Raw genomic sequence first — 23642 nt, forward strand, 5'->3', positions numbered from 1 at the left:
CCATCTGCACCCTTCACCGGAACTGCAGATCTTGACACAAACCTTGAAACCCTGAAACAGTCAGAGTCGCTCCAGCGGGAAAATGAACCCTTGCCTCTCACGTGACAACTGAGGTTACCAAACGCCACACGGTGGATGTCAGAGCTAACTGAGCCTGCAAGCTACTTGTGCATGTTCTTCTCAACAACACCTGCTTGATTATCCTCATCTCATTTTACATCATTTAACGTTGTATGCCTTAAGCATTACAAATTCACAGGGAAGTATCTCTGGAGATTATCAGAATTTCTGCCGCTCTGACATATACAGACAGTGATGTCCAAATTCCAACCACTCCCTAGCTGATAAAGTTTTTTTAATGTAGAGCTACTCGAACATTTATGATTCTTATCTTAAATCTATGCTTGATTGATCCATCCATCATCGAGAAATATTTCGTTCAGTGTACCCAATCCATGCCCCTCATTATTTCCTACATCTCAATACTGTCTCATCTCAATCTCTCCTGCTCTCACAAAAGCAAGGCCAGTCTGTCTAAACTCTTTCATAGCTGAAGTTCTTCAATCCAGACAATATATTGGCAAATCACTTCCGCACCGTTTCCACAGCTGTCATATCCCTTCTTTTATGTGAATTGCAGCATTGTACATAACACTCTAGCGAGAGACGAATAAAGACTTGAAATAAATGTGGGGAATTCACAAACATTAGTCTTTTCCAATAAAGTCTCTTTTCTTCGATACTGTTCTGTGTCTTTTTCATGAACCCAGTGCTCAAATGAACTCTGGTCCATGCAAATCAAACACTTTACATGAGGATTGATAACCCAACCACATTATCTGATTGCATTAAGTGGCTTAAAGTTCCTCATGGTGGTATTGGGACAAGTTCACCTAACAAGAGTGACAGCTGCAACACTAACTTAACGGTGTCAATGTCAAAGTGAATGTTAGTTTGTGCAATACCCCAGTGACGTGGGAGGAGGGATGGAAATGAAGAATAGTGATTGGGAAAGGGAGAAACGTCTCCGATATTGGGTGCAGATAAAGTTTGAAGCAAAAGTATCATCACCTTCGAGAGCATTTTAACCTTAAAAATTGACTTCTTCCTTTATGCGTTTGTTTTGCAAGGGTTATGTGGAGTAACATGGAACAAATGCGCATTACTGATACTCGGATTTGAATGAAGGTTGCTGCGGCCACAATACAGAGGACGAGCCACTATACGATCACATGAATAAATAACCAACAGTAAAAGCAATAAATGCAATGTCCGAGGTTGGCGACGAACAGCACCACATGCACAAGAGGATGACCTACTGAGAGTGGGTTGTATCGTCATCTTCGATGTCCTCAGTGGCTGTGGAGATTCCATCATTGAGAATGTTGAAGACTGAGTTCGATAGATTTCAAGAAATTGTTGAAATGTAAGTTTCAATAACAACGAAGTTTCACATTGTTACTTTACCAGTGCCTCGAGGCAAGGTAACAACAAAGGTTGCACACTTCAATCACACCGGTTTCCAGGTCTGGAATCAGAGAAATTTAGTGACGCAATGGCGAAGATCCGATCGGAAATTGAGAGTGGAATGAACGCGTGAATGTCTACTCTTTCTGCCAGTGACCAAGTCCGTGAGCATGCAGTCCTTCTATGAAGGCAGAGAGGCACGTGAAATGCCCAGGCTGGGAACTCCAAACTAGGCCGGCGCAACCTCTGTTGACATGGAATAGGGAGCTTTGGGTGACGAAGCTGGGAGATCTAACCTCATCTGGATACACTTTAATTGATATGGCGCAGGAAACTTTGGGTTGATGGAACGTATCCTGAGCGATTTTAATCTGAACTGAAATAGTTTTTGGTAGCATACATTTTTGTGGATTGAGGGAGGATTTGTCCCAGGGAATTGTCACAATTATAAATAAACATTTTGCAAAGACTGAACTCGTCTAGGAGTATCTGTGCATTGTGAAATGGGCGAAATATCAGTGCAGTGTGACATTTCTCATATTCTGACTCTGCAGTCGGTTAATTTTCTGGAAGGAATTTAAAAAATTTTTTTATGCGTTATTCAACTCCCTGCTAGCTTGTTCTGGTCTGGTCATTGATGTAACATAAACAACCGAAAATTAATATGATGTTGGGATTCGGTTCGAGGTTCCCTAGAATTACGGAATAACAACAGGAGAGCAGAGGTGAAATTTTTCAGAACAGCAGTGATCGAATTGAATGAATGGGCAGGCAGAGGGTGAAAGGAAGCTTCATGGGGATAAATGTCTTTTATTTGCCAATGAAACTACCCGCGTCACAAAGTGTCTCACCTGGACTGACAGGAATGATGTTTATAAGTCCTTCTACGCAGAGTGAGGCGGGGAGAATGTAAACACAGCAAGCTACAAAAAAAAAACAGAAATATTTGTTCTTTTCTGAACCTCAGTCCCGGACTGACTAAGATGGCCTTTGGAAAATTATTTTGCACCATGTCAGAAAAGGAGTTACAGATTCGACCACGGAAACCAAATTACATATCAAGATAAATCATACCACTTTATTCGGTACATCCCCCCTTTTGACACATGGTCCTCACTGTGTCTTAATTGGCATGGAATGGGAATAACGATCGCGGTAGACAGGGTTTACCAATGGGGCCACACTACACTCATTCCCTCATTCTGCACCCTGCCATTGTCTATTCACGCTTGTCCTTCGGCGTGGCCTGCGACTCGACCTCCCATTAGTCTGCTTTGGATTACAAATATTTGACATACACATGTCAACTGATCACTTGGCGGCTGCTGGGCTGCCGTCCTTCACGCTGAGTTTGCATTCGCATTGCCTTGAGAAAGGGAATCGTACTTTTTCGTGTGGGCTTCACATTTACAAACAGCGAATGATTTAGGCGGTAGGACCTCTTCCAGGAGGTCAGAAGTCAGGCCACGGTGTATTTTGGGCTTTCCAGAGTAGGTCAAGAAGCCCCTTTGTTTCCACAGAGTTCCACAATTATGTACAACCCCGTATGCATATCTGCTGTCGGTGTAAATGTTCACTATACTTCACTCAGCCAATTTACATGCCTCAGTCAAGGCAATCAGCTCCGCTGCTTGAGCTGACAGATGACAAGGGAGTGATTCCGTTTTGACTACCTCATGAGTAGTTACGACAGCATACCAAACACAATTCTGGCCTGTCCGTTTGCACCTGAATGCTAACCCATTCACAAAAAAACGCCATATACTGATTCTGAGTTTGTGAATCCTGCACGTCTGGTCTTGGGCTGCAAATTTTATTTGTTACAGCGACACAGTCATGTGAGTCTCCGTCTCCTTCTGTGGGGAGAAGGCTAGCAGCATTACGGACGTTACATCTCGTTATTGAAATGTTAGGCATCTCCAATAGCACAGTATTGTTTCTGAGCCAACGTGCTGCCGACATGTGTGCTGTGTTTTGCTCGGAAACCAGTAAGGATGCATGTGGGACAGGAGGGTTAATTATCCAAAGCCGACTGTGTCCCTGGACGCTACAACAAACTTTATCAGCTGCAGCCACGGCTCGCAGGCATATAGGCAATCCTGCCGCTACGTGGTCTATGTTAAGCCAAAATGTAAGCTACCTGCCTCAATTTTCCCACATTATCCTGCATCAGCACAGATGTCATGCATCTACCGTTTGTACAAAAGGCTTGTTTGGATTCGGAATCCCCAGTGTAGGTATGGTTTGGAGCGCCATTTTTAATTCAACTGCTCCGGTCTCTGGCTCTGCAACTCTTAGCCATCGGAAATTTCATTTATGGGGGCTTCAAGGGTTGTATAATGTGGGATAAACATTCTACAGTAGGAGCGCATGACCAAAAAGGATAGCAATTGTTTCTTCGTGTGAGGCTTTGGAATTTGCTGGATTGCTTGAACTTTGTCTTGACCAATGGCCTTCCCTTGTTCAGACAAGAAGTGACCTAAGAACTTCACCTGTTGTTGCACAAATTGTAGTTTTGCGAAACTAGCTTTGTGCCCATTCCTGGCTAGATGACAGAGCAACGCAAGCGTATCTTTCTCACATTGTTCCTTTGTTGGTGCTGCTATTAAGCATTCGTCTACATACTGCAGAAGCGCTGACTCCGGGGTTAAAACAAGAATCTCCAGACTCCAGCATCGAGCCTCATTAATTATGGTGGGGGACTCACAGTAATCTTGACAAAGTCGCGTGAATGTACACAATTTGCCTTTGAATGGAAAAGTGAACCAGAAGTGACTTTCTGGGTGTACCGGTACACTAAATAAGACATTTGCTAAATCCATAGCAGAGAACCATTTACTGTCCGGTGGAATTTGAGCTAATATAGTACAAGGGTTAGGAACATTTGGGGCGGTCGGAACAACAGCATAATTGACTACCGGCAGGTCTTGAACAAAGCTCCGTTTCCTGATTCACCTGGAATGTTTGCCTTTTTGACCGGAAAAATGGGGGCTCTCACCGGTGATTATCCACAGGAAATTATCACTCAAGCCTTAAGGAGGGATGCAAGGTAGTATCCTTTGACAACCTCGGGTTTTAACGAGTCTTGTGTTCTGCAAGTCCTCAGACTTCGGAGGACTTCTTATGGGGTTCACAGCTTCCTATGAGCCCCAGATCACGTTTCCCTTTTGCCCTGCGCTCAGTAGGGACCCTTCTTAATCTTGGGTCCGAGACATCTGCCATAGCTAATCGCCAGGATACCCTCTTGGCGGGGGTTACCTGGACTGCTCTATCTGCCTGAGTTAGCCAATTTAGTTTCTTCATATCTGTCCTTATATCTGCATTGAATCAGATACGCATATCGTCGCTGAAGACACAATCTTTCGCTTTTTTTGTGCCTGCAGTACCCATTGTCTCAAATCCTGCCACCTCTCGCTGGATACCTTCGCCAATAGTACGTGAGGAAAGGTGCCTTACACATCAAAAGGATAGAGTCTACCTGCCGTCACAGATACTTTGGATAAGTTTACACTGACTGCACATCTGTGATCATTCCAATAAACTTCGCACAATACTAACTGATCTGGTTTAACCAATCTCCTCAAACAATCCTTCTCTTATGATTTGTAAGGGCCATCACGGTGTATGTGTGCTGTGCAGTGCAGCATAACCCCAGCAAGAAAATCGGTGTTAATGGAATTAACATGGTTACTTGATTTCTGGGCGAGTGAGTCGCTTACTGAACGTTTGGTTCTCTGGCTTTCTCGCCACTCATAGACATGCATCGGGGTCGTGAGTCGTAATTTACAGCTTGCGCTGGTAAATCTTCTTTTCGTATTTCCTACAAGCCTCTCAGGGTACTGCACAACCCGACCCAATCTCACAATTTGATCGCGAGCCATCTGATTTAAAGGACAGATTTCCGACAATAGTAATGAGAATTGGAATGTTTCACCATTACTGGGTCCGCACAATAGTGGTGCGGTTAAGCTCTCTCGTATCACGACTCCTGATGCATCCATTGCGTCGACTCTCTCAACTGTGTTGATTTAAGGACTGACTATGTTGCTCCTGAATCTACCAAAAAGGTAACTAGCTCACCTTCCACAAATAATACATTTTCCCTTGATAGTAGAATTCGCTTCTTCTTATCAAAACCTCAAGTTCAGGGGCCTGAAACATTCGGGTTACTTTCCAGATACGGAGTTTTTTTTCTCATTCCTTGACTGTTGATATGGTAGTTTACTGGCCTTGTAAGTCTGCTATTATTTCGGCTTAACTTCACATTTTTGTTCAGTCTGTATGCAACACTTGCCTCTGCAAAGTTAGGTACTTACTTATTTGTTTCCCTGTGCTTTTATTGGTTTCAAAATAAATGTTTATTTTCCATTACAATGGACATCACATTATTTTACAGGTCGCGGCAACACCCAGGGTCGAAGTGCCTGTACAGCATTGTAACGTTCTATGTTGTAAGTTACATTTACTGCTGGCTTCCGATACCTCTCCTTACTATGGAAGCTTCTCGTCACATCTTCCAGAGATTTGTCTGCAGTTCATTTAATCGAGGCAACTGTATTTCCTGCTCAGAATGTGACCTTTCTCCAATGGAGAGAGGACAACAGTGTCGGTGACAAAGCTGAGATCACTTACATTCTGTCCAGAATCAACAAAAACTATCCCGATCTTCCAGTCTCCTGTACTTCAACATAACAATGTGTTCCCACCCTTCTGGGTCTCTGCCTGTATTCCTGATGAAGGGCTGATGCCCGAAACGTCAATTTTACTGCTCCTCGGATGCTGCCTGAACTGCTGTGCTTTTCCAGCCCCACTCTAATCGAGACACTGTGTTCCCAGGCAATCATTTCAGTTTCTGGTCTGCTGCTGTGCTCTTCAAGACACAACACAAGCAACTAATTTTCTACCAAAGACCGGCAACTAATTTTCTACCAACAGACCATGCAAACATGAGGACCCAACATCGAGTTCAATCATTTTAGAAACCGTCTGCCCTCTTCCACATTCTTCGTCCACCCGCCCTTCCCATCAGTTCCGAAGACGGATCATTGGACTCGAAACGTTAACTTTCCTTTCTCATCAGAGATGGACAAGAGCTGCTGATTTTGTTCAGACCTTTTGGTTTTTCTTCTGAGAACTTTGCTTTTCCGTTGGAATCGCCAGACTGCTGGAAGCGTCTGATTGCAGGAGGAGAATTTCGCTGGAGATGAAAAGAAAGGCAAGGGCTGGATCTCTCCCATTGTGAAGGTACACGAGCTAGGCTGGGGATGTTCATCTAACCGCAGAGAAGGCTGAATGAGAAACCGATTAACGTGCTCATTTTATGAAGAGGATAGATATGTGTGACAGGGATAAGCCTGTATTGGGAAGTAACAGAGTGACATAAATGAAAGACAGGAGACAAGGATTAGATTTAGGAAGAATGCTTTCACCTATAGAGTATTGATTATCTGGAAATCATTATCTGAACATGTGGTAAAGCTAAGTATCATGAGAACGATTCAGCAGTCTGTAACCGAACACTTCATGAGCCAGAGCACACGTGGATAAGGACCAGGTACCGGAAAGTGTGACGATGACAGACAGGCACGAGATGGGTATCCTGAACGCAATGCGTCAAAGGCAAACTTGTGTGCTTAAAGCTCACTGCATGCTCGGCTCTGTGGCGCAATGGAAAGCGCGTTGGACTTCTCCATCTCTGTGCAAGCTGCTATTCAAAGGTTGTGGGTTCGAATCCCATCAGAGTCGAGTTTTAATTTATGTATTGCAAAGTGGTCAGACCAGACTCGGCTGTCATCTGCAAAACCAGTAACATTCATGCAGAAACCCAACTGTCTCGAAACGGACCATTTTCCTCTCACAGATGTACATTTTCGATGTCTATTTATGATAGAGGCCGATAAATATCTGTTAGCCACTCGGCAACACGATGACGTGGATGGGCTGGAAAAAGACTGAACATTGTTGTGTCAGCCATGATGATATCTAATGACGTGGCGGGGCAGGATCGGTGTTAAGAATGGCCTCCTTCTGCTCCTTTGTGTCTGTGCCATTTCTGGCCCAGGTTTTTAAATAATCACAATGGGGACAATATGAATTAAACACCAAGTAATATGTTCGTCTCATCTCCACCTCGCTTCCCTCCCAGCTGGAATAGACAGCTCTTGTTTCAGGTTTAGATCAGACAGCGGAGGATTCTCACAAGTTCTCCTTCAGACTGAATGTTCCTTCACATAGGTTTCCATGTGAACACATGGAGCAAGCAATTGCATGGATGCTGGGGATTCAGGGGCAGATTTCCCCTTTGCTGGGCTGGAATTCTGCCCAAGGTAATGAACGTGAAATTCTGACATTTTGAATCTTACTCTGGATTCTTGTGACTTTACTAATTAAACTGCATTTCAATTTGCCTTTGCATAACATTATTCAAACTTCACTGTTTATGAAAACCATGCCACATGCTCGTGGATGTAGTATGCTGAACATTGTTGATGTTGTGTGCAGTGTGAGTGGATGTGTCATAAGAACATGCCAAAGGAAGTTGGTGAAATGTCAGTGAATCGAATTCTCTGACGAATTGACGCCGATAGAAGGAAAATCCCAGGACAGTGGCGACATAACATTTCCTGTGATCAACGCAGGAAGCCACGGAAAACGTACGCAGTATTCAATAAAATCGATTTTCACCACATTTTCTGTGCCATTTTCCTGAAGTTAATGCTTCATAATCGGCGATCCATTATCAGTATAACCTCCTCTGCACTATGTTTCTTTTCAGGTCCACAGAAAAAAATGAGTAATTGGGTTGAGGGTCCCAGTGGTAAGATCAGGAGACGTTTGTCATCATTAGACGGCAGATCCAGCGGTGTAATTAGTTAGCTTGCTGTAGTTGCATGATAGAATGGCAGAACATGCACTGCCAAAATTGTGCATTGGATTCTCGCCAGGTGTTTGTTTTACTGATAATGAACAGAGATGATTGCAACTTCAAGCTGAAGAACAGTTCAAACACGGAATATTACACCGCAATAAAGTGCTTTTGGCACTAATGTTGCACCGACCTGTGATACCAATCTGAAGTCCATCTGACCAGCATTTTGGCATTATAAGCCGTAAATTAATCCAATGATCATTTAATTGCCCTGAATGTTGGTGAGTCTACGACTGTTGAAGGCAAGGCGATCTGCACCCTTACTACTCTCTGAGAAAGGAATCGACCTCGGCATCAATCACACTCAAATTACGTCGATGTGCCATTGTGCCAACCATCACCATTTGAAGAAAAAGGCCTTCACTGTCCACCTGAAAGCAACCTCTGATCATATTTTATGTCTCTATTAATTCACGTCTCAAAATTCTTATCTCAATCAAAAACAGCCTCAAGTCCCTCAGCCTTTCCTCGTAAGACTTTCCCTTCACAGAAGGCAACATCCGAGGAAATCTCGTCTACAACCTTTCCAATGCTTTCACATCCGTCCTATAATGTGGCGACCAGAACCGCATGCAACTCCACAAGTTTGTCCATACCAGACAAATGTCTGGAGCTGCAAAAGGATCGTTTGGCCCTGAAACTCATTCCCTCTCCCAATAAAAACTAACACACTGTGCTCATTGCAAACAAATCCATCAACGTGTGTGTTAACCTTCAGAGTTTTATATACATGGACGCTGAGATTGCTTGGCTCATCTAAACTTCCAAGAACATTACAATTCGCCCAGAACTTTTTATTCTTGTTGTTCATTCCAAAGTAAATCACCTCACACTTTTCCACAATAACCTCCATATGCCACCTCTAAGCCCCGATCTGCAGATTATTCATGTCTGTCTGTAACCTGCAGCAGACTTCGGCACTGTTGACAACTCCATCGACTGAGTGTATTCTGAGAATTTACTCATCCATCATCCCATGCTCGAACCCAGGTCATTTATAAAGGTGACAAACAGCAGTGGACCCAAAAATGAACCTTGTGGTACACCATGAATAACTGAACTCCAGAATGAATATTTTCCATTAACTACCATACTCTGTGTTCTTTCAGCGAGCCAATTACTGATCTAAACCGCGAAATCACCCTCAATCCCATGTCTCTGTATTTTATGCAACAGCCGACTGTGCCTTAGTGAAAATCGCATCCACCACGTCAACCACTTTAGTCTCATCCACTTGTTTGTTGACTTTTCAAAGAGCTCAATAAAGTTTGTGAGGCACAGCATGCTATTCGCAAAATCGTGTTGACTGGAGTGAATCAACATCTTCCTTCTTAGGTGATCATACATCATATCTCTCATAACCTTTCCCAAAACTTCACCTTCAAGGAAATACAGCTCACTGTTCTATAATTTCCAGCGTTCGTCCTACTACTCTTCGTGAAGAAGGGGACAATATTTGCTGAACTCGAGTCTTATCGCACTAATCACATAGACACTGACGAAATAACGTTGGTAGTCAAAAGCTCTGCGAACTCCTCCCACGATTCCCAGAGAATCCTATGATACATCCCATCAATCCCAGGGGACAAATCTATTTTCAGGCTTTCAAGAATTCCTAACAACTCGTCTTTACGAATATCAATTTCGTTTATTCCAACAGATTGCATCTCAAAATTCTCTTCGACAGCATTGTCTTTTTCATTTGAGATATGATGAAAAATATACATTCAGCGGCTCTCCTATCCTCGGACTCGGTTGACAACGTCCTACTACTGTTCTTGACAAGCCCGCATCATATCCTAGATATTCTTTTATTCTTGAAATGACAAGAGAAAGCTTCAGGGTTTCTAAAGACTTTTCATTTCCCCTCTTTGCTCTGAGGAGCTCTCTTTTTTGGTCCTTCCTTGCGAGCTTTTAATTTTCAAGTGCCCTAACTCAGCTTTCATATTACATGGTTACATGCACCGCCTTCCCCATCTTGAGAAGAAATTCAACTTTTTGAGTAAAAATGTTTCCCTGTCTCAGTCTCATATTCCCTGCATGACGCACACACACTTATCAAAGACATGCATGAGCGCATCCCTGATGCTCCATACTTCAGGTGTGCAAAACCCCTGCGTTTACTTTCCCATCTGGTTCATCCTAACTCTTGCCTGATCGCATCATACTGGCCTTTCTCCCAGCGGTACCTCATGCTCTGCGATATATATATATATATATATATATATATATATCCATCATTAATAAACATACCGAATTGTAGTCAGTATCACCAAAGTGCTCACTTATCTCCAAATCGAACAGTTGGTACTTCATTACGCAGTACCAAATCCAATGTGTTTTTGATTCTTGTTGGCCTGTCTACTTGCTGCGTCACGAAACCCTCCTGCACACATTGGACAAAGACTGACCAATCGGAGCTCCTCAAACAATAACATTTCCAATCAATATTTGGAAAGTTAAACTTCCCCACCACAACTACCTTGTTACTTCCGTTCCTATCCAGAATCATCTTTGCAATCTTTTCCTCCATATCTCTAGAACATTTTGGTGGTGACCTGTACTTGCCTGATTTTAATCTCAGCCCATTCTAGTTCAGCAGATTGAGTCAGGTCCTCACTAAATATTCTTTCTGCTACCATAGTACTGCCTTTGACTAAAAATGCCACATCTTCCCTTCTTTAACGACTTCCCTGTTCTGACTGAAAAATCGAAACTGAGGTGCCAGGAAAAACCATTCATTTTTATCCACTCAGGATGTTGGTACCCTTCCGGGTCAGGTGAAGACAATCCTGTTTATTGAGATCCAACCGAATCCAGAATGATCCCCAACTATCCAGATATCCAAATCCCTATCAGCTGCACCATCCTTACAACCACGCGTTCATCTGCTCTCTCCCTATTTTTTCCCTCACTCCAACGTGGCATGTGTAATAAAGCAGAGAGAACAACTCTGTTTGATCTAGATCTAAGATGTCACCCTGGATCCCTGAATTTCTGCCATACATCCACATCACTTTTATTACATATGTTGTTAGTGCAAATGTGAAACATGACCTCGGGCTGCTCCCCTTCCACTTAAGGATCCTGAAAACACGCTGCGAGACATCACAAACCTTGGTAACTTGGAGGTAACACATCAATCATGAGCCTGCCCTGTACCCACAGAAACTGCAGTCTGTCCCCCTTACTATGTAGTCCCCAATAATTATTGCTCTCCTCCCCTCTCCCCTACCCTTCTGATCACAGGGACAAACACTGTGCCAGAGTTCTGTACCCCATGGCTTACCCCTCATATGTCATCCCCCCAAAAAGTAACAAATACGGTATGCTTGTTACAGATGGGCACAGACAAAGTGGATGCCTGCACTGGCTGCCTGTTCCCTTATCGTCTCCCGACTGTATCACATCGACCTTTTTCTTGTACCTGAAGTGTAACTGCCTCCCTATAACTCCTCTCAATTCACCTCAGACTTCCGAAAGATCCAATATCCAGCTCCAGTTCCCTAAAGCTGTTGCCAAGGAGATGCAGTTGGGTGTACTTCCCGTCGATTCAAATGTCAGAGACATTACTGAAAACCCTTCGCTCGCACATTATACAGGAATAACCTTCAAATGGCCGACCATCCATTTCTAATATTCTGAATTCAGACACACATACACACATATGCGTGTGTGTGTGAATTCAGAAAATTTGGAATGGATATATATATATATATATAAATGTGTGTGCGCATGCATGGATGTGTGTGTGTGCATATATATATATGTAAGTTGCAAACGAACATTGAATAAAACAGCATTTATTCAAAAAATATCTGATTTTGTGGAGTGTTCTGTCCTTGTGAAATACCTCAGTTACTTAAGACCAGCCATAAAGACTCCCTGAGTGAATATCCATCACTCACTAGAGATACAGAGGTGATATTTGAAGTCGATGACGTTTCTCATGTCGCTGATCCTGCGCTGTGTTAAATTCTGGAAAGGATGTTTAGCTCGTATCATATTACTGATATTGCTGCAAACTCGCACAGTCCATTAAAACAATCCAAAAATTATTAGGTTTATCTCATTGGACATTTTGCTTGTTATCAGAAAAACTGGAATAGAAATGACAAAGATGTTTTTAAGTACTGCTATGAAGATTACAGAATTCAAACAGGAATTTTTTTCGTGCCTTGTCACTAGATATGGTTGGGGGAGATGAGTGAGCTGCAAATGAACTCACTCCCTTCTCTGTGATTGCAGCCAAATTTTCCAATGCAACAGATGAAAGAACAAGGGTGCATCACATCGGCAGGTCAGTTCCAACTCACGATAGTATAGTTTCACTTTGATTATCGCCACCGTCTAATTTATGAGCTGAGTTGGGAGATCAGGATCCTGACGGTATGCTGAGACATTGCGCAAATTATTCCCACACTGTTGGCATCGCTTTATATCATAAACCAGTTATGCAGCAGACTGAGCTAACCGGCTTCCCTTTAATGCTGAGCTAACACAAACTGCTCAGTTCTTTTACAATTTATAGAATTTCACATAGAACAAGCTGCTCAACCTTTCCTCACAATCAGCTCATTCTACACTTAGTCGTGCTCAGTTGCAGGAGTTATGAAGTTTCTTTCCAATTAACGTTAACCAATTAGAGAGTGTGCACCTTTTGTACCCATTCTAGCCGCCCAGACTCCATATCCCGGTGAAATTCACTCCTTGTGAGTCTTCACGCGTCTTTACAAATATTTTAGAATCAGCTTCTGAATAATTTTTCCTGAGAAAAAGTAAGCATTTTCGAATTCAATAGCTGTAGAAAGAAAAAGAATGCGAGCTCCAAACTTCTCTTTATCATTCATCGCTGGTTTTCAAGATCTATCCGAATGAGGGAATTTCCCTCCTGTTTACTCTCACCAAATTCATATCGCCTAGAAACCTTCTATATGGAAACAACTCAGTTTTACCTGGTTTCACGCCACATGATCTATTCGTCTTTTCCACCATCCCATGAAACCCCGCTTTGTCTTTTCAAATGGCATTCTCCCCCACTACATCGTTGGCTTCCTTTCCATGTTTCTGTTTCCAAGTAAACGCTGTCCATTCTTCCTGATGTCTTTTCATTCCAGTCATCGCCATCCATGTCTTTTATCATCTCTTTGTGTCCCAGTATAGTCCATGTTGAGAAAGGATGCTGGGGCCAAAACAACACATGAAAACCCGTTCTAATGCTGCATACTACCATTACCAATGTAGGGAAAATGGGAGCTAGTTCAGTCAAAAGTGAATCCGTTGGTTGTTGCACAATGGATCAATCACTGATTTGGTCGTGCCTGTTTTTCCTCACTTTTCTCCCTTGTCTGAGCATGTGCTAAAGAAACACAATAAGGGAACATGGAATGCCTACAGTTCAGAAATTGGCTATTCGATGCAACAAATGCACACCAATCCTCCGGGAATTAACCCTCACAGAACAATTCCTTACCCTTTTTTCCTTTATTTGCTCCTGAATAAGGCACCTTACTGACCGTCGACCCAGTTGTCGGCAAATCATATCTCTGGCGCCGTGAGGCAGCAGTGATAACCAGTGAGCCACCTTGCGGCCCTGCACAATTATGCAAGGCACATGCGGACGCGTTTGAAATGTCAAAGACGCTGACTTTTGTTGTTACCCTTATCAGGAACAATAAATCCTGATTCGCTGACCAAGAAATTAACTCAAACCACAGCGGTGAAAGCGCTGTATCGTAACCACGAGTCGACCAGGAAGGACGACATGTGCAATAGCGTCTTCTCTTAACAGCATAGGTTTCTTTTCCTGCGATGAGAAATTTCTTCCAAAAAAAAGTGTTTGTGACACCGTCCTTTTACAGCACAGAATCATACATTATGTCAGTGCCAGTCATCAAACATCCAAATATTCTCGTTTCCAATTTCCACTCATAGGCCCACAGCCTGACGTCTGAAATGTTTATCTGAATGAGACTTTTCCTGCAAAGATTTAATCTCAAACGAACCAGTGAATGACACTGAAGTCAGATACCGTCAAATTTGTTCATGAACTGCGGGACAACTGAACCCCATTTTGACCCATAGAGGGAACTAGACAGACACATCTTTTGAAAGTGACGAAGGTCTCAGGAGAGCCCAACTTCCAAAAAATGACGAATTGACCCGTTTGGCACTTCTTTCTTCATGACTCGCTTTAAAACCCGATTCTGTTTACATAAGCAGAGGGGTAAACAGGCGGGAGGCTGTCCCTCAAGGATTGTCCCAATCGGCAATAATTGATACCTGCTCAATGTTGACTTCTCCAACTCTGAGGCAGCCTGGCAAGCTGTGGTCTTCCAACTTCCTGCCTGTTTAAATGGATTCCAGCAGATTCATGTCTCTACGTAAGGAACAGAAGCATTCAACCACATCCCTGTACGTTTTCGTCCCCCATTGTTTCACCGTTACTTTTCTGCTTTTCATGAATCACGTTGTTCTTCCTGCCAAACGAAGGCATTCTTCGCATTAGAAGCTTGTCATCCTCATGTTCCTCGAAAGAAAAACACGTATGTGGACTTCCAAACTGAAACAAATGGGGCCGGGGGGGGGGGAGGGGGGTTGGGGGGGGGGGGGTGTCTGCCAATAAAATGACTTCCAGCTATTATTTCAAAAATAATTCCTAACAACATGGAGTACGCACCTTCGGATGCTTGCTGCAATAGTTTCAAGGAAATTCAGCAAGGCTGTAGTGTGAATCGAGGTTTCAACCCCGGGCTCGAACCACTGAGCTATGGCAGCACTAACATATGAAGCGTTTTGAGACTGACAAAAGATGATGACCTCTAGCAGAAAAACTTCGGTCATCTCAGTTTTGTGATACAAGCTTTGTTTTGTGTGACAAAATACGACTTGAAACCCACTTCTTTGATCACTTGTTTGATATAACACTTTGTCAGCTTCCCAATATCTCATAATGTGACAGGGATCAACATTTGTTTAAACTCACACAAAGTAAAAGCTTTGAAGCTTCTTTTATATAAAAGGCACGATGTAGTATTGATACCAGTTCATTACCCTTGATTTCAGCATGTATTGCAGTTTTTCTCAATCACTTGGTGAGTAATTCCTTTCCTTTTGCCTGGTGCGATTTACGTGGCCACGGGAATTCATAATTTATGGCCTTGGCAGGTGACGTTCAGGCACCAATCGTGAAACAGTTCAAATCGAACATGCTCCGGAGCTTGGAATTCGAGGCAATGCAGAATATCTGACAGTGCACTTTAAAACATAATCTTGCGTGTCGTGTCCGCTGGCTGGGTTGGCATACTATTAACCAGCTCCATTTGCTATTGAGTGGGCTGGAGGACATGACAGTGATAGATAGAAGGAAGACAGTCAAGAGATTTGTAGAAAATGATGAAAAATTTGAAATTTTGCCGCCCGGTGATGGATGAGCAACCCTTGTTGTGAGTACTCCCACATGCTGGAGAGGTATTGGAAGACCTCAGGATTACATCATTGGGTGAATAACCTGCAACTCCTTCCCTTCCACCCTGTGGGAACCCTTGTGGAAAGATAAAGCTGCGAAGGCCGCAGTGCACGTCTGCGAAAATGGGCGTTCGTAAAAATGCCATTCAGATTAGATTAGATTAGATTACTTACAATGTGGAAACAGGCCCTTCGGCCCAACAAGTCCACACCGACCCGCCGAAGCGCAACCCACCCATACCCCTACATTTACCCCTTTAACCTGACACTACGGGCAATTTAGCATGGCCAATTCACCTGACCCGCACATCTTTGGACTGTGGGAGGCAACCGAAGCACCCGGAGGAAACCCACGCAGACAGGGGGAGAATGTGCAAATTCCACACAGTCAGTCGCCTGAGTCGGGAATTGAACCCGGGTCTCTGGCGCTGTGAGGCAGCAGATAATGCACAATGAAACAGTGAACAGAACGCAAGTACACCCTTGAATAGAAGCAGTGGGAGTTAGACCATAGAACATAGAACATAGAACATTACAGCGCAGAACAGTCCCTTCGGCCCTCGATGTTGCGCCAACCTGTCATACCAATCTGAAGTCCCTCTAACCTACACTATTCCATGTACGTCCATATCCTTGTCCAATGACGACTTAAATGTACTTACAGTTGGCGAATCTACTACCGTTGCAGGCAAATCATTCCATACCCTTACTACTCTCTGAGTAAAGAAACTACCTCTGACATCTGTCCTATATCTATCACCACGCAATTTAATTCTATGCACCCTCGTGGTCGCCGTCACCATTTTTGGAAGAAGGCTCCCCCTGTCCACCCTATCTAAACCCTCTGATTATATTATATGTCTCTATTAAGTCACCTCTCAACCTTCTTCTCTCTAACGAAAACAACCACAAGTCCCTCACCCTTTCCTCGTAAGACATTCCCTTCAAAACATGCAACATACGAGTAAATCTCCTCTGCACCTTTTCCAAAGCTTCATCATCCTTCTTATAATGTTGTGACCAGAACTGTATACAATAGTCCAAGTGCGGCTGCATTAGCTGTAGCATAACCTCATGGTTCCAGAACTCGATCCCTCAATTAACAAAAGCTAAAACACTGTATGCCTTCTTAACAAACTTGTCAACCTGGGTGGCAAATTTCAAGGATCTCTCTACCTGAACACCGAGATCTCTCTGCTAACCTACACTACCAAGAAACTTACCATTAGCACAATACTTTGCATTCCAGTTGTTCCGATCAAAAGGAATCACCTCTCACTTGTCCGCATTAAACTCCATTTGCCACCTCTCAGCCCAGCTCGGTAGCTTAGCTATGTCTCTCTGTAAACTACAACATCCTTCATCACGATCCACAACTCCACCGACTTTAGTGTCGTCTGCAAATTTACTAACCCACCCTTCTACGCCCTCATCCAGGTCGTTTATAAAAAATAACGAACAACAGTGGACCCAACACCGACCCTGGCGGTATACCACTGGTAACTGGACTCCAGGATGAACATTTCCCATCAACCACCACTCTCTGTCTTCTTTCAGCAAGCCAAGACCTGATGCAAACTGCTACATCTCACAAAATCCCATTCCTCCGCATTTTGTGCAATAGCCTACTGTGGGGAACCATATCGAACGCCTTGCTGAAATCCATATACACAACATCAACCGGTTTACTCCAATCGACCTACCTGGTCACCTTCTCAAAGAAATCAGTTAGGTTTGTGAGGCACGACCTACTCTTCACAAAACCATGCTGACTATCCCTGAACAAATTATTCCTTTCCAGACGGTTATAAATCCTATCTCTTATAAACTTTTCCAACAATTTACCAACAACTGAAGTTAGGCTCACAGAGTTAAAATTAACAGGATTGTCCCTACTCCCGTTCTTGAACATGGGAACCATATTTGCTATCCTCAGGTCTCATGGCACTATTCCTGTAGACAATGACGATTTAACGTTCAATGCCAAACGCTCGGCAATCTCCCACCGGCTTCCCAGAAGATGCTAGGATAAAGCTCATCCGGCCCAGGGGGCTTATCTATTTCACATTCTGCAGGATTTCTAATACCTCCTCCTTGTGAACCTCAATCCCACCTAGTCTAGTAGCCTGTATCTCAGTATTCTCCTCGACAACATTGTCGTTTTCTAGACTGAATACTGTTGAAAAGTGTTCATTTAGTGCTTCCCCCATCTACTCTGACTCCACACACAACTTTCCACTGCTATTGCTGATTGGGCAAAATCTTACTCTCGTCATTCATTTATTCCTTAAATACCGTTAGAAAGCCTTAGTGTTGACCATGATTCTATCCGCCAAAAACTTCTCATGTCTCCTCCTGGCTCATCTGAGCTCTCTCTTTCGGTCTTTCCTGGCTAAGCGCCCTAACTGAGCATTCGCCTCTCATCCTAACATAAGCCTTCTTCTTCCTCTTGTCCAGACAGTCTACTTCCTTCGGAAACCACGGATCCCGCTCTCGACAGCTTTCACTCTGCCTGACAGGTACATACTTATCTCGGAAACACAGTAGCGTTTCCTTGAATAAGCTCCACATTTCTAATGTGCCTATCCACTGCAGTTTCCTTCTCCACCCTATGCTTTCTAAATCTGGCCGAATCGCATCATAATTGCCTTTCCCCCAGCTGTAACTCTTGCCCAGTGGTACACACCTATCCATTTCTGTGTCAAAAGTAAACATAACAGAATTGTGATCGCTCTCACCAAAGTGCTCACCTACTTCCAAGTCTAACAACTGGCCGAGCTCATTACCCAGTACCAAATCTAATGTAGCCTCGCCCCTAGTTGGCCTGTCTACATACTGTGTGAGAAAGCCCTCCTGCACACATTGGACAAAAACTGACCCATTTATAGTACTCGCACTATAGTGTTCCCAGTCAATATTTGGAAAGTTGAAATCCCCCATAACAACTACCCTGTCATTCTCACTGCTATCGAGAATCATCTTTGCTATCCTTTCCTCTACATCTCTGGAACTATTCGGAGGCCAATAGAAAACTACAAACAGGGTTACATCTCATTTCCAGTTTCTAACTTCAGCCCATATTACCTCGGTTGACGAGTCTCCAAACATCTTTTCTGCAACTGTAATACTGTCCTTGACCAACACTGCCACAGGTCCCCCCTCTTTTACATTCTTCTCTGTTCTTACTGAAACATCTAAATCCTGGAATCTGCAGCAACCATTCATGTCCCTGTTCTATTCATGTCACGAAATGCCAGAACACCGAATTCCCAGGTACCAACCAATCCTGTAACGTAATCGACCTTACTCCAGATGCTCCTGGCGTTGAAGTCGTCATACTCCAAACCAATCTTGCGACCCTGAAACTTGTTTTGGCCCTCCCTACTCTCAAACTTTTCGATACTTGAACTACAATTTTGGTTCCGATCCCTCTGCTGGATTAGTTTAAACACACCCCAATAGTCTTAGCGAATTTCCCCCCAGGATATTGGTACCCCTCTGGTTCAGATGAAGACCATCCTGCTTGTACAGGTCCCACTTACCCCAGAAAGATCCCCAATTATCCAATAATCCAAAACCCTCCCTCCTGCACCATCCCTGTAGCCACGTGTTCAATTCCACTCTCTCCATATTCCTTGCATCACGAGCACAACAGCAGGGAGGAATTTGAAAGGACGGATGGAAGTGTATTATGGCCGTGACTTCCAAACAAATAGATTTGAATTTGAGCTGCAGAAGAGCAGAGACGTGGAAGAGTTAATGATGTTAATGAAGTGCAAGTCGGCTGACATGGTGATTTTGGGGATATGTGGTTAAAAACACATCAGGAAGTGAAGTATGTCACCATGGTTTTGACGTGCCTGGAGATTGAATCAGTGGCGAGGCATTTTCTCTGAGGACTTGGTCGATGATGCCTTCCAGCTCATGTCATCCACTTCCCGCAACTCCGCTCCCAAAACTCCTCTCACCAACTGAGACTAGGACGGAACTCCCTTCAACATCACTTTAAAATCCAGCACCCTCTGTAGACATCATGTCATCCTCCGGTATTTCCGTCAGCTGCAAATGAAACCCATCAACTGAGATGTGTTTCCCTCCCCACCCCTACCCACTTTCTGTAAATATCATTCCCTCTTCGACTTCCTGGTGGTGCACGCCCCCGCCAAACCACCTTCCCATCCGCTCCCAGCAAACTTCTCATTCCAACACGGGATTTGCAAAATATCCATCCACACCTCCGCCCTCAACTCTGTCCAAGACCCCAAAGGACCCTTCCATGTCCATCAGAGTTTCACCTGCATTTTAACGCATGTCATTTACTGTATCCATTGTTCCCTTTGCAGTCTCCTCGACACTGAGGAGATCGGATGCCTAATTACAGACCACTTCGGAAAACATCTCCGGGACACCCGCACCAAACAACACCACTGGCCTCTGGCCAAACATGTCAACTCTCCCTCCCACACAGCCAAGTTCATTCAGGTCCAGGGCTTCTGCCGCTCTCATGAACTGTCCTGTCTGTCCATCTTCCTTCCCACCTATCTGCTCCACCCTGCGCTGCGACCGATAATCATTACCGCATCTCCATCCTCCTATCACACTCTCAGCTACTTTGTCCCAGCCACACACGCTCCCATTCGTCTCTCTACCCCCACGCTTCACGAGCCTCTTTCCTGATGAAGGCTCGTGCCCGAAACGTCGATTGTCTTGCTCATTGGATGCTGCCTGCCCTGCTGTGTTCTTCTAATATCACACTTCCAACTCAGTGGCGTCGAGGCAGTGGATTTTGAGTTCGGGACTGAAGTCAGATGCCTCAGTTTTGCAATGATTCAATTGTACGGAATGTCTGCTCCATCAGGACTGGATGGCAGACATGTCAAGACAGTGTTTGACCTGGAGGGAACAGGGAGGTGATCGTGTTCATATCCACCTGCTGACCCACTGGTCTCTGTGGTGGAGACTGTGTGCATGAAAGATTCTGACATCATTCTCTTCAAATTCTTCGTGCCGAAAATCCCTTACCTTCAGACCTTATCTTCAGACAGAATCGAGAGTCTTGTGAAAGACGGTTTCACACTCTCATTTTTCGATAACATCAGATTTGCAGGATTTTAGAAGGGGAAGATTTACAAACCAACCTCCCCACCATAATCTGAGGAAGCCGCGCAGTTTATCCCAAATACAACTTGATCAGATTTCGAACATGAAATGAAAAAGCTCTGGTTACAGTAGGTGCTTGGACTCGGCTTCTACCTGTCATCAGACCTGACACACCTCAATTGCAGTCATACTGAGGAAAGACTGGGGAAACGTGGGGATCCACTCCCTGTCTGAGCTGAATTCCCGTGAGCTGAATGATACCAGGAACAAGCCATTCACCTCTCAGAGTGTGGGAAGGGATTCACTCTGTCTCTGACCTGCTGCGACACCTACTCGTTCAAAATGATGAGAAACTATTTCAATGTCTGAACTGCGGAAAATGCTTTAAAACATCCAGCGATTGGAGAACCGAACACCTCGCTCATACTAATGAGGAGCTTTTTATCTCTCCGAACTTTGGAAAATGTTATCAACTCTCGATGTGCTTCATCTTTGAGAAATATGCTCACATTAATAAGAGTCCATTAAGAATCATAAAGACCTGACGTGTGATCCACGTGCTCACCCGGAGGAGAGACGTCTTCAGTTCCAAATCTGTGGGACATGCTGTAACGTCCGAACGACCGGATGGCTCATCACCTTTCACATAGCATTAACAGTTCTTTCTAAATGCCTTGACTGCGGGAGGTGCTGCACTATTTCCTGAATACTAACGTGTCATCAACGTGTTCACACTGAAGATAGACATTAATCACTACAAACGTTCCTGGGGACAGTATATCATGAACGTCTTCACATTGAGGAGAGACCTTTCAAACATATAGTTTGTGGGATGTGTTCTCTAGTCTCTGTAGTACTGATGTCCTATCGATATTTTCGAATTGTGAGAGACTTTTCAAGTGTATTTATTCCGGGAATAGGTTCAAGCAATCATCTCAACTCTCAGCACACCATCTGTTTTGCAGTTGTCAGCAAGCATTTACCTGCTCCATGTGAGAAAAGCAGTTAGGTCACTCATCGAACCTGCTGAGAGAGTAGAGGGATCCCACTGAAGGATGGAATTCACTCACTCATCGACCCTAAAGAGACAGCGTAGAGTTTACATATCTCAACACCGATTGAACATTGTTCATCACATTCAGGTCTGAAAGCAAAGTTTTAATATTCTACATAACAATCAAATAAATCAGCTTTGTGTTAAACACAGTATCGAAGGTCATTGGAAGGATGGGATTACAGAGTACGAGAACCATCAGCACAGGTTGTCAAGGAGAAATCACATTTGACAAATATATTATAATACTTTGAGGAGGTAATGAGCAAGTGAGACGAAGTCAAGACTGTGGAGGTGACCGGCTTGAATTTCCATAGACATATGTCGAGGTACAGTATGGCAAACTGCTAAATAAGAGTCAATGGATTGAGGCTTGGCTGACTGGCAGACGGCAGACAGTTGGATGAAGAGGTCTCTTCCAGGATGGCAGCCCGTGACTAGTGGAGTTCAAATGAGTCAGGGTTGGCACCACAGCTATTCACATTATGTATCAATGATCCATTCAAAGGAACTGAGGGTGTTGTTGTTCCATTTGAAGAAGAGACAATGATAGGTGGAAGGCCAGATCTTATTGATGAAGCGGGCATGCTGCAGAATGACTTGAAAGGAGTGAGTGCTTCGAAAAACGTTGTAGTTGCCACACTTTGTGGAAAATATGAGGTGGGAAGAGGACAGGCATAGACAATTTTCTGAAAGCAGAAAGAATTCCAAGTTCAATTTTCTCTTATGTTTAGCATGCAGTTTCAGTTGATGTTTAGGAAGGCAAATACAATGTCGGCGTTCAGTTCAAAGTTGAAACTTTATTGCTGGAACAGCTCAGTTCAAGCAAATTAAAAAGCATGGGCAGTCGTTTAAGCCTCAGTCAATAGGAGTCTCTGGAACATTGCATTTGGAACATTGAGAGGAGGATTTGGCCCCATATCTAAGTGATGGTTTGTTTTGAGTGGTGGATAGGAGTTGTATACTGGCTGATTCAGTGGTGAGTACTAATGTCTTGCAGCCTCCGCGATGGTTGTTCAATATCTACTTTGGACGAATGTGAATTTGGAGTTGGCACATCCTGTCCGTTTCAGCCTGCGTTTCCGCTCCAGACTAAAGATGTGTGGCTGACGTTCTTTCGTCATGGGAAATTCAGAGTTACAGGAATTGGGTAGAGGTGTGAGTTGGGTGCGATTCCCTTCGCATGATTAGTGGGGGTTTCTTGGTCCGAATGTCCGGTTTGCACATTTTAGGTATTCCATTAGAACAACGTTGATCGCAGGGATTTAGGCCTTGTCATAAGAAGTTTTAACGGAGGTGACACCTTCCATATAAACACATGGTTTCAAGTGAACGTCTTGAACGATATAAGGAGTGCAGGGACATTCTTGAGGAGGACATCATAAAGATCAATGGAGAATATTAAATAGCCTCAGACCATAAAGTTAAGCATAATCTAAAGAGATTCTGCAAGTACATTAAGAAATTTAGACCAAATAGGATCACTTAAAGATGAAAAAGCTCACCTATGTCTTGATCCTCAGCAGGTGGAGAAACATATAATGTTCATTTCGCATCAGTTTACACTGTAGAGAACGAAATGGCTGGTACACCTAAATACTGATGTTTTGAAAGTAGTTCACGTTG

At 43.8% G+C, this 23642-nt stretch overlaps 1 non-coding gene across 1 annotated transcript; it reads left to right on the plus strand.

The window, feature by feature from the left end:
* The first annotated feature begins 7120 nt into the window (after window positions 1–7120).
* trnar-ucu (transfer RNA arginine (anticodon UCU)) lies at window positions 7121–7212 on the plus strand. The gene is given in 2 exon segments: window positions 7121–7157; window positions 7177–7212. It is a non-coding gene; the product is annotated as a tRNA-Arg (tRNA).
* The last annotated feature ends 16430 nt before the right edge of the window (window positions 7213–23642 follow it).

The sequence above is a fragment of the Chiloscyllium plagiosum genome, unplaced genomic scaffold (genome assembly GCF_037043375.1).
Source record: "Chiloscyllium plagiosum isolate Xiang-an unplaced genomic scaffold, Cpla_swu_hap1 HiC_scaffold_29, whole genome shotgun sequence".
Taxonomy (NCBI): Eukaryota; Metazoa; Chordata; class Chondrichthyes; order Orectolobiformes; family Hemiscylliidae; genus Chiloscyllium; species Chiloscyllium plagiosum.